Genomic DNA, 14,925 nt, shown 5'->3' with positions numbered 1-14,925 from the left:
TTTTGGTCATTACACATACCCCTGAATTCCTACGCACTTTCGAGAAAAAAATTCATTTACGAAAATCTAATCTGAAGCTAGAAATGTTACCCTGAAATTTCATGCGAATCTTTGAAATGACATAACTCCTGAACGGATTAGACGATTTTAGTGTTCAAAAAGGCAAACGACGCGTATTTTGGTGTAGAATATGTACAAATTGCAAAAATATTCGAAAAGTTGGTCCTTGACATCGCAAAATGAGAAAAACCCCATAAAAATGGTCCAATTTTCAAACAGCCATTACTCCTACAATAGTGAATATATTTCATTAAAATTTTGGGGGGAAGTAGAGTTCATGGATACCTACAAAAAAGTATTAGACAACTTTTCTGTAGGACGTCAAACAAAATTACTAAAAATGAAAAAGGAATTTTTAAGAAAAATCGACAGGGGGTAGCTGCTTAAATTTTTTCGGCGAAAAAAAAAATTTCAAATCATCCTGGGAAAATTATTTTTAGTTAGAGAAGTCAATTACAATTATTTTTGGTGAATAGACACACCCTCAAAATCCTACGCATTTTCGAGAAAAAAATTCAAATAGGTGGACAAATTTTTCGACGAAATTAAAAAAATTCCAAATCATTCTAAAAAAAATTGTTTTTAGTTGCGAGGGTCAATTAGAATAATTTTTGGTCATTACACATACCCCTGAATTCCTACGCACTTTCGAGAAAAAAATTCATTACCGAAAATCTAATCTGAGGCTACAAATGTTACCCTGAAATTTCATGGGCATCTTTAAAATGACATAACTCCTGAACGGATTAGACGATTTTAGTGTTCAAAAAGGCAAACGACGCGTATTTTGGTGTAGAATATGTAGCAATCATAAAAATTTTCGAAAAGTTGGTCCTTGACCCCATAATGTTAGAAAAACCCTATAAAAATGGTCCAATATTCTAACAGCCATGACTCCTACAATAGTGAATATATTTCAATGAAACTTTTTTCTAAAGTAGAGCTTATGGATTCCTACAAAAAAGTATTAGACAACTTCTCTCTAGGGCGTCAAACAAAATTACTCAAAATGAAAAACTGATTTTCATGAAAAATCCACAAGGCATAGATGCCCAATTTTTTCGACAAAAAAAAAATTTCAAATCGTTCTAAAAAAATTATTTTCGATTGCAGGGGTCAATTTCTATCATTTTTGGTGAATACATATACCCCCGAAATCCTACACACTTTCGAGAAAAAAATTCGTATATGTGGACAAATTATTTTGTTAATTACTTTTAAACGAAGCTTCAATCAACAAATTAGTATTCTTGATTTTCGTCTTATTTTGGTCTCTAGAATCTCCCATTAAAATTTTTCCCAGGGTTGGTCGAACACCCTGTATATATTTTGATTTTTTAAGGGGGTTTATTGAATAGAGTTGTTGAAAAAAATATTTAAGAAAATGTGACGAATGTATGTGTATAAAACGAAATGTTAAATTTAAAGTTTCATCCTCCTAATGCTTTTATGAAACTTATAAAGAAGAAGAATAAGTTTATTAAATTGTTAAATTATTAGAAAGCCATTCTAAGCCTAATAGGCAAGGATTACATAAACAAAGAAGGGAATAGTAAATAAATTTTCTTAGTGGCTTTAAGAATTTTTAACAAAAATATAAATGTGTAATATGAGCGACAAAAGTAGTTTAAAAAACCTTATTGAGCTAACTCTTCGTAATGAAATCTTTCCAAAGAAATATATCATCTTTGAGACAGAGCTGCACAGCTCTACAAATTCGTTTAAAATTACGTGATAAATTCCATTAATGAATTATTGTACCCTTTCTCTGGAAATTCCAATCGTGGAATATCCGTAATAAATTCCTTTGCATTATACCAGAAAATGATAATTCAATTTAGCACGATATTTGAAAACGATATTAAATGCTGTAATTTTTTACATATAATATTTATCACTGATCTTGCCTTTAACATACTCTTTGAAAGTTAACTTTTATCCAGTATAATTTAATTTTAAGTCTCATAATATTATTATAAACGTACGATTTGGTATTCGAGGAAATCGACTAATTAAAAAATTGTAAGAACGCACGTGAAAAATAAAAGAGTAACGAACGAAGTTTTGCAGTGTTTGCGAGTAGGAACATCGTTCGTTCATCATCGATATCGGTGAACCGTCTTCGCGGATTTCTATCGCGCGGCCCAAACAATAACGACCACTAACAATGCTGGAGAACTTTTAAGAAATCGTGCACGACGAGAAATTTTCTTGCGCTTTCTCGAGCTCATCAGCTTTTCGAGTTCAACGACTTTGCTCAGCTTTCTTACGTACGGGTCGAAAACAAAGGAACGAGAAGAAAAGTCGACGGGCTTGCGTTCTAATTACAACCGGCGTTGTAACAAAGTGAATTTCACCGTTTGTTTTTCTGCCAACACTTTTCCATTGACCCGGCAATCTCGAATTAAAGAACCTTCTTATTCAACGAACAAGAACCGCGCAGTGACCATACACATACCAGCCATACTATTTGGGTTGCATCATAATTATTTCCATGTTTTCTTTTAACCAGTAAGACGACGTAAATTGCACCTTCCCGTTCGTACAGAGTATTCGACTATTTATGGTAATTCATGAAACGAAATAAATATGAAAAAGTGACCAAAATTTGTGAAATAAAATTTCCAAATTAATTAGTTTACAAGCTGTAGAAAACCGAAGGTAAGTTTTTAGTATCAAGATGTAAAATATTAATTTTGTGCTAGAGTTCTGCCTTTTTTCAATATATTTTTCAAACAAACTGTAGAGTCAAATTCGTCGTAAGAAGATATTAAACTTATCTTCTCCCGTGTTCACTAATAGTTCGCGAGATATTCGAGTGAATACGTTTACTGCGCCCACTTCGAGGGTGAACATCGCCCTTTCCACATGGACGATAAAAAAAAATACTAGTCAAATATTTTTGGTGTGCCAAAGTTCATCGATATTGGCGATTGACACTTCTGTGCGTTCCCTTTTGAGGTACGAATTTTATTCCCGTCCAACTAATAAAACGAATAAAAATATTTTCTACGTTCGACAAAAAACTAATTTTGAAATACTGGACAGTGGAGGTGGATTCCTTATTCAAAAATTAATCGAAAATATAGAATTTTAAAACTTTATCAGGTACAGGACTACGCGTCTGACTATAATTTGTAATTTCTACTTGGTGTTTATAAGCAAGATGTAATGAAACAAATAAAAATAATTTCTACGTTTAAAACAAAACTAATTTTGAAATAGTGAACAGTGGAAGTGATTCTTTATTCAGAAATTAATCGAAAATATAGAATATTAAAACTGTGTCAGGTACAGGACAATGTGTCTGGCTATTATTCGCAATTTCTACTTGTTGTTTATGAGCAAGATGTAATGAAATAAATAAAAATAATTTCTACGTTTAAAGAAACAAATTTTGAAATAGTGAACAATGGAAGTAATTCCTTATTCAAAAATGAATCGAAAATATAAAATTTTACAACTTTGTCAGGTACAGGACTACGCGTCTGACTATAATTTGTAATTTCTACTTGGTGTTTATAAGCAAGATGTATTGAAAGAAATAAAAATAATTTCTACGTTTAAAACAAAACTAATATTGGAATAGTGAACAGTGGGAGTGATTCTTTATTCAAAAATTAATCGAAAATATAGAATTTTAAACTTTGTCAGGTACAGGACTACGCGTCTGACTATAATTTGTAATTACTACTTTGTATTTATAAGCAAGATGTAATGAAACAAATAAAACTAATTTCTACGTTTAAATCAAAACTAATTTTAAAATACTGGACCGTGGAGGTGATTCCTTATTTAACAATGAATCGAAAATATAGAATTTTAAAACTTTGTCAGGTACAGGACTACGCGTCTGACTATAATTTGTAATTACTACTTTGTATTTATAAGCAAGATGTAATGAAACAAATAAAAATAATTTTTACGTTTAAAATAAAACTAAATTTGAAATACTTGTCAGTGGAAGTGATTCCTTATTCAACAATGAATCGAAAATATAGAATGTTAAAACTTTGTCAGGTACAGGACAATATGTCTGACTATAATTTGTAATTTCTACTTTGTATTTATAAGCAAGATGTAATGAAACAAATAAAAATAATTTCTACTTTTAAAGAAACAAATTTTGAAATACTGAACAGTGGAGGTGATTCCATATTCAACAATGAATCGAAAATATAGAATTTTAAAACTTTGTCAGGTACAGGACTACGCGTCTGACTATAATTTGTAATTACTACTTTGTATTTATAAGCAAGATGTAATGAAACAAATAAAAATAATTTTTACGTTTAAAATAAAACTAAATTTGAAATACTTGTCAGTGGAAGTGATTCCTTATTCAACAATGAATCGAAAATATAGAATTTTAAAACTTTGTCAGGTACAGGACAATATGTCTGACTATAATTTGTAATTTCTACTTTGTATTTATAAGCAAGATGTAATGAAACAAATAAAAATAATTTCTACTTTTAAAGAAACAAATTTTGAAATACTGAACAGTGGAGGTGATTCCATATTCAACAATGAATCGAAAATATAGAATTTTAAAACTTTGTCAGGTACAGGACTACGCGTCTGACTATAATTTGTAATTACTACTTTGTATTTATAAGCAAGATATAATGAAACAAATAAAACTAATTTCTACGTTTAAATCAAAACTAATTTTAAAATACTGGACCGTGGAGGTGATTCCTTATTTAACAATGAATCGAAAATATAGAATTTTAAAACTTTGTCAGGTACAGGACTACGCGTCTGACTATAATTTGTAATTACTACTTTGTATTTATAAGCAAGATGTAATGAAACAAATAAAAATAATTTTTACGTTTAAAATAAAACTAAATTTGAAATACTTGTCAGTGGAAGTGATTCCTTATTCAACAATGAATCGAAAATATAGAATTTTAAAACTTTGTCAGGTACAGGACAATATGTCTGACTATAATTTGTAATTTCTACTTTGTATTTATAAGCAAGATGTAATGAAACAAATAAAAATAATTTCTACTTTTAAAGAAACAAATTTTGAAATACTGAACAGTGGAGGTGATTCCTTATTCAACAATGAATCGAAAATATAGAATTTTAAAACTTTGTCAGGTACAGGACTACGCGTCTGACTATAATTTGTAATTTCTACTTGGTGTTTATAAGCAAGATGTAATGAAACAAATAAAAATAATTTTTACGTTTAAAACAAAACTAAATTTGAAATACTGGTCAGTGGAGGTGATTCCTTATTCAACAATGAATCATAAATATAGAATTTTAGAACTTTGTCAGGTACAGGACAATATGTCTGGTCATTATTCGTAATTTCTACTTGATGTTTATAAGCAAGATGTAATGAAACAAATAAAAATAATTTCTACGTTTAAAGAAACAAATTTTGAAATACTGAACAGTGGAGGTGATTCCATATTCAACAATGAATCGAAAATATAGAATTTTAAAACTTTGTCAGATACAGGACTACGCGTCTGACTATAATTTGTAATTACTACTTTGTATTTATAAGCAAGATGTAATGAAACAAATAAAAATAATTTTTACGTTTAAAATAAAACTAAATTTGAAATACTGGTCAGTGGAAGTGATTCCTTATTCAACAAATGAATCGAAAATATAGAATTTTAAAACTTTGTCAGGTACAGGACCATATGTCTGGCCATTATTCGTAATTTCTACTTGTTGTTTATAAGCAAGTTGTAATGAAACAAATAAAAATAATTTTTGCGTTTAAAATAAAACTAAATTTGAAATACTGGTCAGTGGAAGTGATTCCTTATTCAACAATGAATCGAAAATATAGAATTTTAAAACTTTGTCAGGTACAGGACAATATGTCTGGCCATTATTCGTAATTTCTACTTTGTATTTATATGCAAGATGTAATGAAACAAATAAAAATAATTTCTACGTTTAAAGAAACAAATTTTGAAATACTGAACAGTGGAGGTGATTCCATATTCAGCAATGAATCGAAAATATAGAATTTTAAAACTTTGTCAGGTACAGGACTACGCGTCTGACTATAATTTGTAATTACTACTTTGTATTTATAAGCAAGATTTAATGAAACAAATAAAAATAATTTCTACGTTTAAATCAAAACTAATTTTGAAATACTGGACAGTGAAGGTGATTCCTTATTCAAGAATGAATAAAAGCTATAGATTTCTGATGAAATGGAGTTCGAAAATTCGTCAGGTGCAGGGTTGACTATCTCGTCTGACCATTATTCGTTATTTCTACTTGGATTGGTGTTTGTAAACATCGACGGTGCACAGTGTTATTTGTTTCAATTGATTCTGGCTAGTCAGGGGATAGTAAGATCAACGTGGGAACAAACAATACCGCTGTCAATATTTATAAACACCAACGCAAGTAGAAATAAGGAGTAATGGTCGGACATGTTCGCGTAAACGACGAAATTTCGGAATCGATTTACTCGAAAACCACCACTCGTGGCGATAAATTTTATCCGACATTTTCGACTTATTTTTATACGAAGAATCACCCTATGTGATCGAAAGTAATCATCCTAACAACCTACATCCATTTATACCACCCGTTCTCGATCACCCAATAGTTTTCGATGGATATCGGTTTTATACACCAATTTATTTCACGTTTATCTTTTTTTTTATTTTTTTTAACGACTCTAGTCACCATATCGAAACGGAATAGAGATTCAAATCTGCTAAAACACAACGTACTATGGAGAAGGCGAGATTTTGTAAAACCGTAATTTCGCAGATTAAACAATTATTAGTAATAATAAAAATTTTCCCATTAACCACGGTGAATCGTATATTAAATGCAGGTTTTGAAAATTCATCGGATACGCGCCAAGCTGAATGCAACTCGGTTAACGAGTCTGTTCATTACTCATTATTTCTGCCTGTGTTGGAAGTTTGTAAACATTAACGATGTTGCGATACGATCTATGTTCCGACAATCTTCCAACTACTTAGAGTGAATTAAAACAGATAATATCTCATCGTTTGCCGTGCTTGCAACTAACGCGAGTAGAAATAACGACGAATGGTCTGACGTGTTCCACCGAATCGAACTGCAGAATATCAACAATCGATTTTCTAGAGTCCCGGGGCTCATTTTTGCACAAAAAATTATTTCATCGTTCGTTCTGTACGTGTGATTTGATCGATAAGAAAAGTTACAACGTTTAAGTTGATAACTCTTGAATTCTTTTAAGATCAACATGTAATACGTACGATGGAAAATAACTGGAGAATCGTATAGCTGACTAGCGTGCAAACTGCGCATTGGTTTCTTCGTCAAAATATTTATGTTAGATTGACGAACTCATATGCGTGGCCACGGTTGGAAACTACCGTTTCCTTGCTCGAATCAAATCCAAATCGACGTAGATTCGTAGCGTGTAGCCGGATAATGTATACTTTGCAAATGTCTTTTACGAGGAAGCGGAATGTCAGTAGTATGGGCTGCTTTATAGACCGGCCGTTTCATGCCAATCGTACAGCGAAACAATCGAACGTACAGGGTGTTCGGCCATTCCTGGGAAACACCCTGTATACTTTCTCTCTGAAGTTTGTTTACACCTTGAATTGATTGGATTTTTATTGGTGATAATTTATTCCTAACATAAAAAAAATTTATTTAAAATGAAAATGGAATATGCACAAAGACCAAATTTAAAGCTACTTATACAGGGTGTTCGGCCACCCCTAGAAAAAATTTTAATGGGAGATTCTAGGTGTCAAAATAAGACGAAAATTAATAAATTAGTATTCTTGATTTTCGTCTTATTTTGGCCCCTAGAATCTCCCATTAAAATGTTTCCCAGTGGTAGCTAAATACCTTGTATACTTTCTCTCTGAAGTTTGTTTACACCTTGAATTAATTGGATTTTTATTAGTGATAATTTATTCCTAATATAAAAACAATTTATTTAAAATGAAAATGTAATATGCACAAAGACCAAATTTAAAGCTACTTATACAGGGTGTTCGGCCACCCCTAGGAAAAATTTTAATGGGGGATTCTAGAGGCCAAAATAAGACGAAAATCAAGAATACTAATTTGTTGATGGAGGTTTCGTTAAAAAGTTATAGTAACATTTCTGGCCACACAGTATATTTTAGTTAAAGAATTTTTTTCTCGAAAGTGCGTAGGATTTCGAAGGTATGTCTATTCACCAAAAATAATTGACATTGTCCCTCGAAGCTAAAGTAATTTTTCCAGATTGATTTGAAATTTTTTTAATTTCGCCGAAAACTTTCAGCACCTACTCGAATTTTTTTCTCGAAACTGAGTAGGATTTCGAGGGTATGTCTTTTGACCAAAAATGCTTGTACTTGACCCCTGCAACTAAAAATATTTTTTCTAGAACGATTTCAAATTTTTTTTTTTCGCCGAAAAATTTAGGCACCTACCCCTTGTCGATTTTTCTTAGAAATTCGTTTTTCATTTTTAGTAAATTTATTTGACGCCCTACAGAAAAGTTGTCTAATACTTTTTTGTAGGTATCCATGAGCTCTACTTCAGAAAAAAGCTTCATTGAAATATATTCACTATTGTAGGAGTTATGGCTGTTTGAATATTGGACCATTTTTATTGGGTTTTTCCCATTTTGAAGAGTCAAGCATCAATTTTTCGAATGTTTTTGCGATTTCTACATATTCTCCATTAAAATCCGCATAGTTTGCTTTTTTAAACATTAAAATCGTCCAATCCGTTTAGGAGTTATGACATTTTAAAGATACCTCTCTCACAAGTGGTCGTGATCATTTAGTCGTATATACAGGGTGTTCGCCTATCCCTGGGAAATATTTAAATGGGAGATTCTAGAGGCTAAAATGAGACGAAAATCAAGAATATCAATTTGTTGATGGAGGCTTCGTTAAAAAGTTATTAACAATTAAATTAATAAATTTCAAATCGTTTTGGAAAAATTATTTTCGGTTGCGGGGGTCAATTACAATCATTTTTGGTGAATACACATATCCCGGAAATCCTACCCAGTTTGGAGAAAAAAATTCAAGAAGGTGTGAAATTTTTCAACAAAATTAAAAAATTTTAAATCGTTCTAAAAAAATTATTTTTGATTGCAGGGATCAATTATAATAATTTTTGATCAATAGACATACCCTCGAAATCCTAACCATTTTCGAGAAAAAAATTCCTTACCAAAAATATAATTTCAGGCCAAAACTGCTTTCCGTAAATTTCATGCGAATCTTTAAAACACCATAACTTCTGAACGGATTGGACGATTTTAATGTTCAAAAAGCCAAACGCCGCGTATTTTAGTGTAGAATATGTAACAATTATAAAAATATTGGAAAAGTTGATCCTTGACCCCGCAAAATGAGAAAAACCCAATAAAAATGGCCCAATTTTCAAATAATCATAACTCCTACAATTGTGAGTATATTTCAATGAAACTTTTTTCTGAAGTAGAGCCCATAGGTACCTACAAAAAAGTATTAAACAACTTTTCTGTAGGACGTCAAGCGAAATTATTAAAAATCAAAAACGAATTTTTAAGGAAAATCGACAGGGAGTAGGTGCCTAAATTTTTCGGCGAAATTGAAAAGTTTCAAATCGTTCTGGAAAAATTATTTTCGGTTGCGGGGGTCAATTATAATCATTTTCGGTGAATAGACATACTCTCGAAATCTTATCCACTTTCGAGAAAAAACTTCAGTATTGGCGGAACTTTAAACGTTAATAACTTCTTAACGGAGCCTCCATCAACAAATTGGTATTCTTGATTTTCGTCTTATTTTGACCCCTAGAATCTCCCATTAAAATTTTTCCCAGAGATGGCTGAACACCCCATATAACGCGACAACTTTCGCAAAACGTATATTCGAAATATTCAAAGAACGTTCAAAATCGTTTCTAATTCTAAAAATACTAATATCGTAATAAAAAGATCGTAAGTCACCGTTGTTTATTATGTAAAATTGTGTACTTTTATTACAATTTTCGTCGAAGGTACAATTACGAAAATTCGTATTTCTGCTATTCCTCGATAAATAATTATTACAAACATTAAAGTTTATCTAACTTAAAAAATTAAAAATTAAAATATTATTTGATATAAAAAATAAAATTAATACAATTAATAATGTAAACGGTCGGAGGCAAAGAATATAGAAAAAATTTAATTTGTAAAGAATTACCAAAGTAAATGAAAGTAAAGTAGCAACAGGCACGAAACGTCAGGCAAAAACTAAATCGTCACGCGACACGAGATAAACTTTAAATCGTCGCGTTCGGTAACACGACGAGAAAATATTTTCCATTTAGGATCTACCGATTCCAGAATTCCGTCACGCACGGGAATTTCAATGGATCGTTTCTCAGAGGCTCGAATAGCGTCAAACCGTAATGGGAAATTAGATCTCATAATCTCGTTAACTGAATCAACATCTGACAGCAAATCACTGCAAACAATTCCGGAAAATACGCACTAGTTATCGAGCACAGATTCGTAATTAAACCGTCGTTGTTTAGTTACTCTATTTTCAAAAATTCAATCGTAAATGATAAATCGTAAATGGTACATATTCGAATAAATAAGATGGTTTGAAACTAGCGCGAATTTAAGTAGAAATATACTTTAGATATAAAATTTTCGATACTGTGGCGTTTGAATCTTCTGTAATAAAACATGATAAAGAACAAAATTTTATTTCAAAGCAAGAGGGAAAAAAAGAAAAATGTATAAAAATGCTTGTGTGAAAGGAATATGGTTTTAAAATATTTAATTGTGAAACTGTTGAATATTTAATTAAGGTAAACGTTTTATTTTCTGCATTTCTAATAAACCGAAGAAATTGGGAAATCGATTTTAATATTGAATAATTGATGTTTCTAAGGCTCCACAATTTATATGGAAACGTTTCTGTTCAATTCATAAGAATTAAATAGTATTTCTTCAAAATAATTATCCAACATGTAACATTACTGCATACAAAAATGCGTTCGAAAATAAATAAAAAAAAGTTAAAATTCATACCTCTACCTTCATATAGTATGAAAAAAGATACTAGATACAATTTGAAATATAACGCCAGCGTAAAAAAAATTTGTTAAAAATTACAGGGAGAGCTAAATTTGTTTAACACGCCAAGTAAAAAGCACAATTTTTTAGAAAAATATGCCTGACAAACACCAGTATAATTCTCTAGCCCCTCGATTAGTCAAGCGCATGCATATCCGACGGATTTTCAAAGTTATTTCCCTCGATAACGGAAGGTTGTACGAAACAATTTTATTCTATATTCCCGATTTAAGCGAATAAATGTACAGTAAAACCTCGATCATCCGAGATAAACAATATATTCAATTCAATTATCCGAAGCTTTATAACTTTAATCGTTTCATGGCGAAAGGATATAATAAAATACTTAATAATATTAATACGCCTGTATTTAGACAAAGAAATTCATTAAGAAATTCATAATCGAGTCAGAAAAAAAGAATACAAATATACAGAATTAAGAATAAGTACGTGTTAACCATAATGTCGGATTACATATTGCTATTAGCATAACCTAGAATTTTGTTACCACTAAAGTAAATAGCTTGAAAAAATAATTTGTTTTATCCTTTATCTTACTTTCTTCATTACTACTTTACTATAATTACACACGTTCTTTTCTATACTTATAATTTCATTTTCATGGTCATCCAAAGTTACGCAAATTTAATAACCTAAAAACACGTGTTTCTATTTCACATGTAAGAAGAATGCAAAGAAAATACAAAGAGAAGTCTATAAATGTACGTTAATAAGTAAGTACATGTTAACCAAAATGTCGGGTTATATGTCGCTATTAGCATAACCTAAAAATTTAGTTACTATTAAAGTAAATAGCTTGAAAAAATAATTTGTTTCGTCCTTTCATCTTACTTTCGTCATTATCACTTTACTATAATTACACAAATTATTTTCTATACTTCTAATTTCATTTTCATGGTTATCCAAAGTTTCGCAAATTTAATAACCTAAAAACACGTGTTTCTATTTCACATGTAAGAAGAATGCAAAGAAAATACAAAGAGAAGTCTATAAATGTACGTTAATAAGTAAGTACATGTTAACCAAAATGTCGGGTTATATGTCGCTATTAGCATAACCTAAAAATTTAGTTACTATTAAAGTAAATAGCTTGAAAAAATAATTTGTTTCATCCTCTCATTTTACTTTCGTCATTACCAGTTTACTATAATTACACACATTCTTTTCTATACTTATAATTTCAATTTCATGGTTATCCAAAGTTACGCAAATTTAATAACCTAAATACGTGTTTCTATTTCACATGTAAGAAGAATGCAAAGAAAATACAAAGAGAAGTCTATAAATGTACGTTAACAAGTAAGTACATGTTAACCAAAATGTCGGATTACATATTGCTATTAGCATAACCTAAAAATATAGTTACCACTAAAGTAAATAGCTTGAAAAAATAATTTGTTTCATCCTCTCATTTTACTTTCGACATTACCAGTTTACTATAATTACACACATTCTTTTCTATACTTCTAATTTCATTTTCATGGTTATCCAAAGTTACAATCACGTATTTCTATTTCATATGTAAGAAGAATGCAAAGAAAATACAAAGAGGGGTACCTACACAGTCTATAAATGTACGTTAACAAGTAAGTACATGTTAATCAAAATGTCTGGTTACATGTCGCTATTAGCATAACCTAGAAATTTTGTTACCACTGAAGTAAATAGCTTAAAAAAATGATTTGTTTCATACTTTCATCTTACTTTCGTCATTACCACTTTACTATAATTACACACATTCTTTTCTATACTTCTAATTTCATTTTCATGGTTATCCAAAGTTACAATCACGTATTTCTATTTCATATGTAAGAAGAATACAAAGAAAATACAAAGAGAGGTACCTACACAGTCTGTAAATGTACGTTCAGTTATTCGTGAACAAGCAACGAGGGAATAATTTCTCGCGAAAGAACAAGTTGAAAAGAAAGAATAAAATTTTTTCATACGAAGTTCCGTTTTCAAGAAAATCGAGATTGGAAATATATAGAATCACACGTAATAGTCTTAAACGTGAATATAAGTAGTAAATTGTGAAATATTATTTCGAAAACAAAGCATTGTATGAAAAATGTCTCAAAAAAAATAGTTCAAGATCGAGGAGGTTAACGTGTCAAGAGCGAAGATCGCGACAATGATCGCATATCGACACAATTCGAGAGTCATGGCTACCATATAACCAAGGGCAACGTTATCCCCTGTTGAGAGACGTGCACACAGGAGAATCATCGAGGGAAACGATGCAAACCGACAAACACTCAGCTCAGAATCCCCTTATCCAAACAAAGCGGCCTGAGGTGTGCAACGTATACGCGCCGCGCACGTTAAACGGTCGAGTTCCTTCGTGTGAGTGTTGCGGCACCAGCGCGAACTCTATCGCGAAAACGCCGTCTCTCTTTTCCATCTCGCTTTGCTTCCAACCACACATATACGCGCAACAATAATAATACGCTGCACGGAGCCAGACAGATCGGTACCAGGCTCGAGGAAATCTGACACCATGTACGTTGCAAAGAACCATATCTTCGAGCGACATTCGCGTCACAACAAATCCGTCTTTCCCTCCATAATCTATTCGTTGTCCGTTAACGCGTAGAGGTTAACCGTCTTTCGAAGGAATCTTACGAAGATTTAGGAAAACATCTGACCCAATGAGACTCGCGATTCGCGCCCAGGAACGATCTTTTCTCTCTCCCTGCGATAAGTACGAGTGTTTAACGTACACACCTGGTCGGGCCGACCCAAGGTCAGGTCACTAGGCCGCGGGCGAACACAGAGCAGTCGGTTTCCTCCAAGACTCCCAGTGGCGATGATATCAGGTCGACGACAGCTCCAGATAATCACGTCGAAATTTCACACGTATCCACCACTAGCCCGGGCACAACAACAACGGTCACGAAAACGACTCGCCCTTTCACTGGGCAATCCCGCGTGAACGCGCGACGCGACCGATGCCGTGTTTACGCGTTTAACCGCCACTGGCGACGAAGGAAGGACGCGTGTTATCACTGCACCGAAGGATAAGCGTCGCGCGCGTACGCCTGTATTGGACCGAATCGCGTCGAACCGACCGGGGAACAAAAACGAGGGTCGACCTGGCCTCTTCGAGCCTCACCGAAGAACTGGCGGGCTCGTGCGCTCGCACGCACCCGTAACCCCCCACCCCGCCGCCGCTACGCGACACCTATCCGCTCCACCGTAAACCCTAGCTGCTTCTTCCCCTACTTTAGCCCCCCACCATTCTGTTTTACCGTCCACCTACCCCGTGCGCTCTTCTGACTCGTGTACACAATCGCGAGTGCGCGGAAAATTCAAAGACGAGAGTTAATTATAACGACTCGGACGAGAGCTGTGCAGCCACTCGAGCCGGTTTCCCTCTGTCCCGCGTTCATTGGCTGGCTTTCTTGTGTCAATGCACGCTTTCCTAGAACGGAATCGTACGGTATTAATCGACGGTAAACCGTTTTATTGCCACGCGAATTTATTAATTAGCACGAAATAGGATTTTCCGGGACATACTTTAGTCATTCTAACTTTATGAAGCAACGCACGGGCGCTGTTCGCTCTGATTTATGTTTATATTGTTTTCGAACCTAGAAATCGAAGAACATTTATGTTACTTACAATTTTAAACAAAATCACTTACAATTAAATTTTAATTTCTTAATATTTGGTATGTATTGTTCTTTGTGATTTCGAAAAGAATGCTTCAATAAGATCTGTTCTTGAGATTTTCAAATTTTCATTGAAACCTGCTCGGTTTCAAAAATAAT

The 14,925-nt window shown here is 32.5% G+C and overlaps 1 protein-coding gene across 1 annotated transcript in view; it reads right to left on the bottom strand.

The window, feature by feature from the left end:
* Hs3st-a (Heparan sulfate 3-O sulfotransferase-A) overlaps positions 1-14,255 on the bottom strand; it is a 344,809-nt gene extending 330,554 nt beyond the window's left edge. The window contains exon 1 of the mRNA XM_076772010.1: positions 13,880-14,255. The gene's annotated coding sequence lies outside the window, so the exon portion shown is untranslated. The remainder of the gene's footprint in view (positions 1-13,879) is intronic.
* Between the last annotated feature and the right edge of the window lie 670 nt (positions 14,256-14,925).

Source organism: Colletes latitarsis, chromosome 8, assembly GCF_051014445.1.
Source record: "Colletes latitarsis isolate SP2378_abdomen chromosome 8, iyColLati1, whole genome shotgun sequence".
NCBI lineage: Eukaryota > Metazoa > Arthropoda > Insecta > Hymenoptera > Colletidae > Colletes > Colletes latitarsis.
This window is presented reverse-complemented; position numbering and strand designations above follow the sequence as displayed.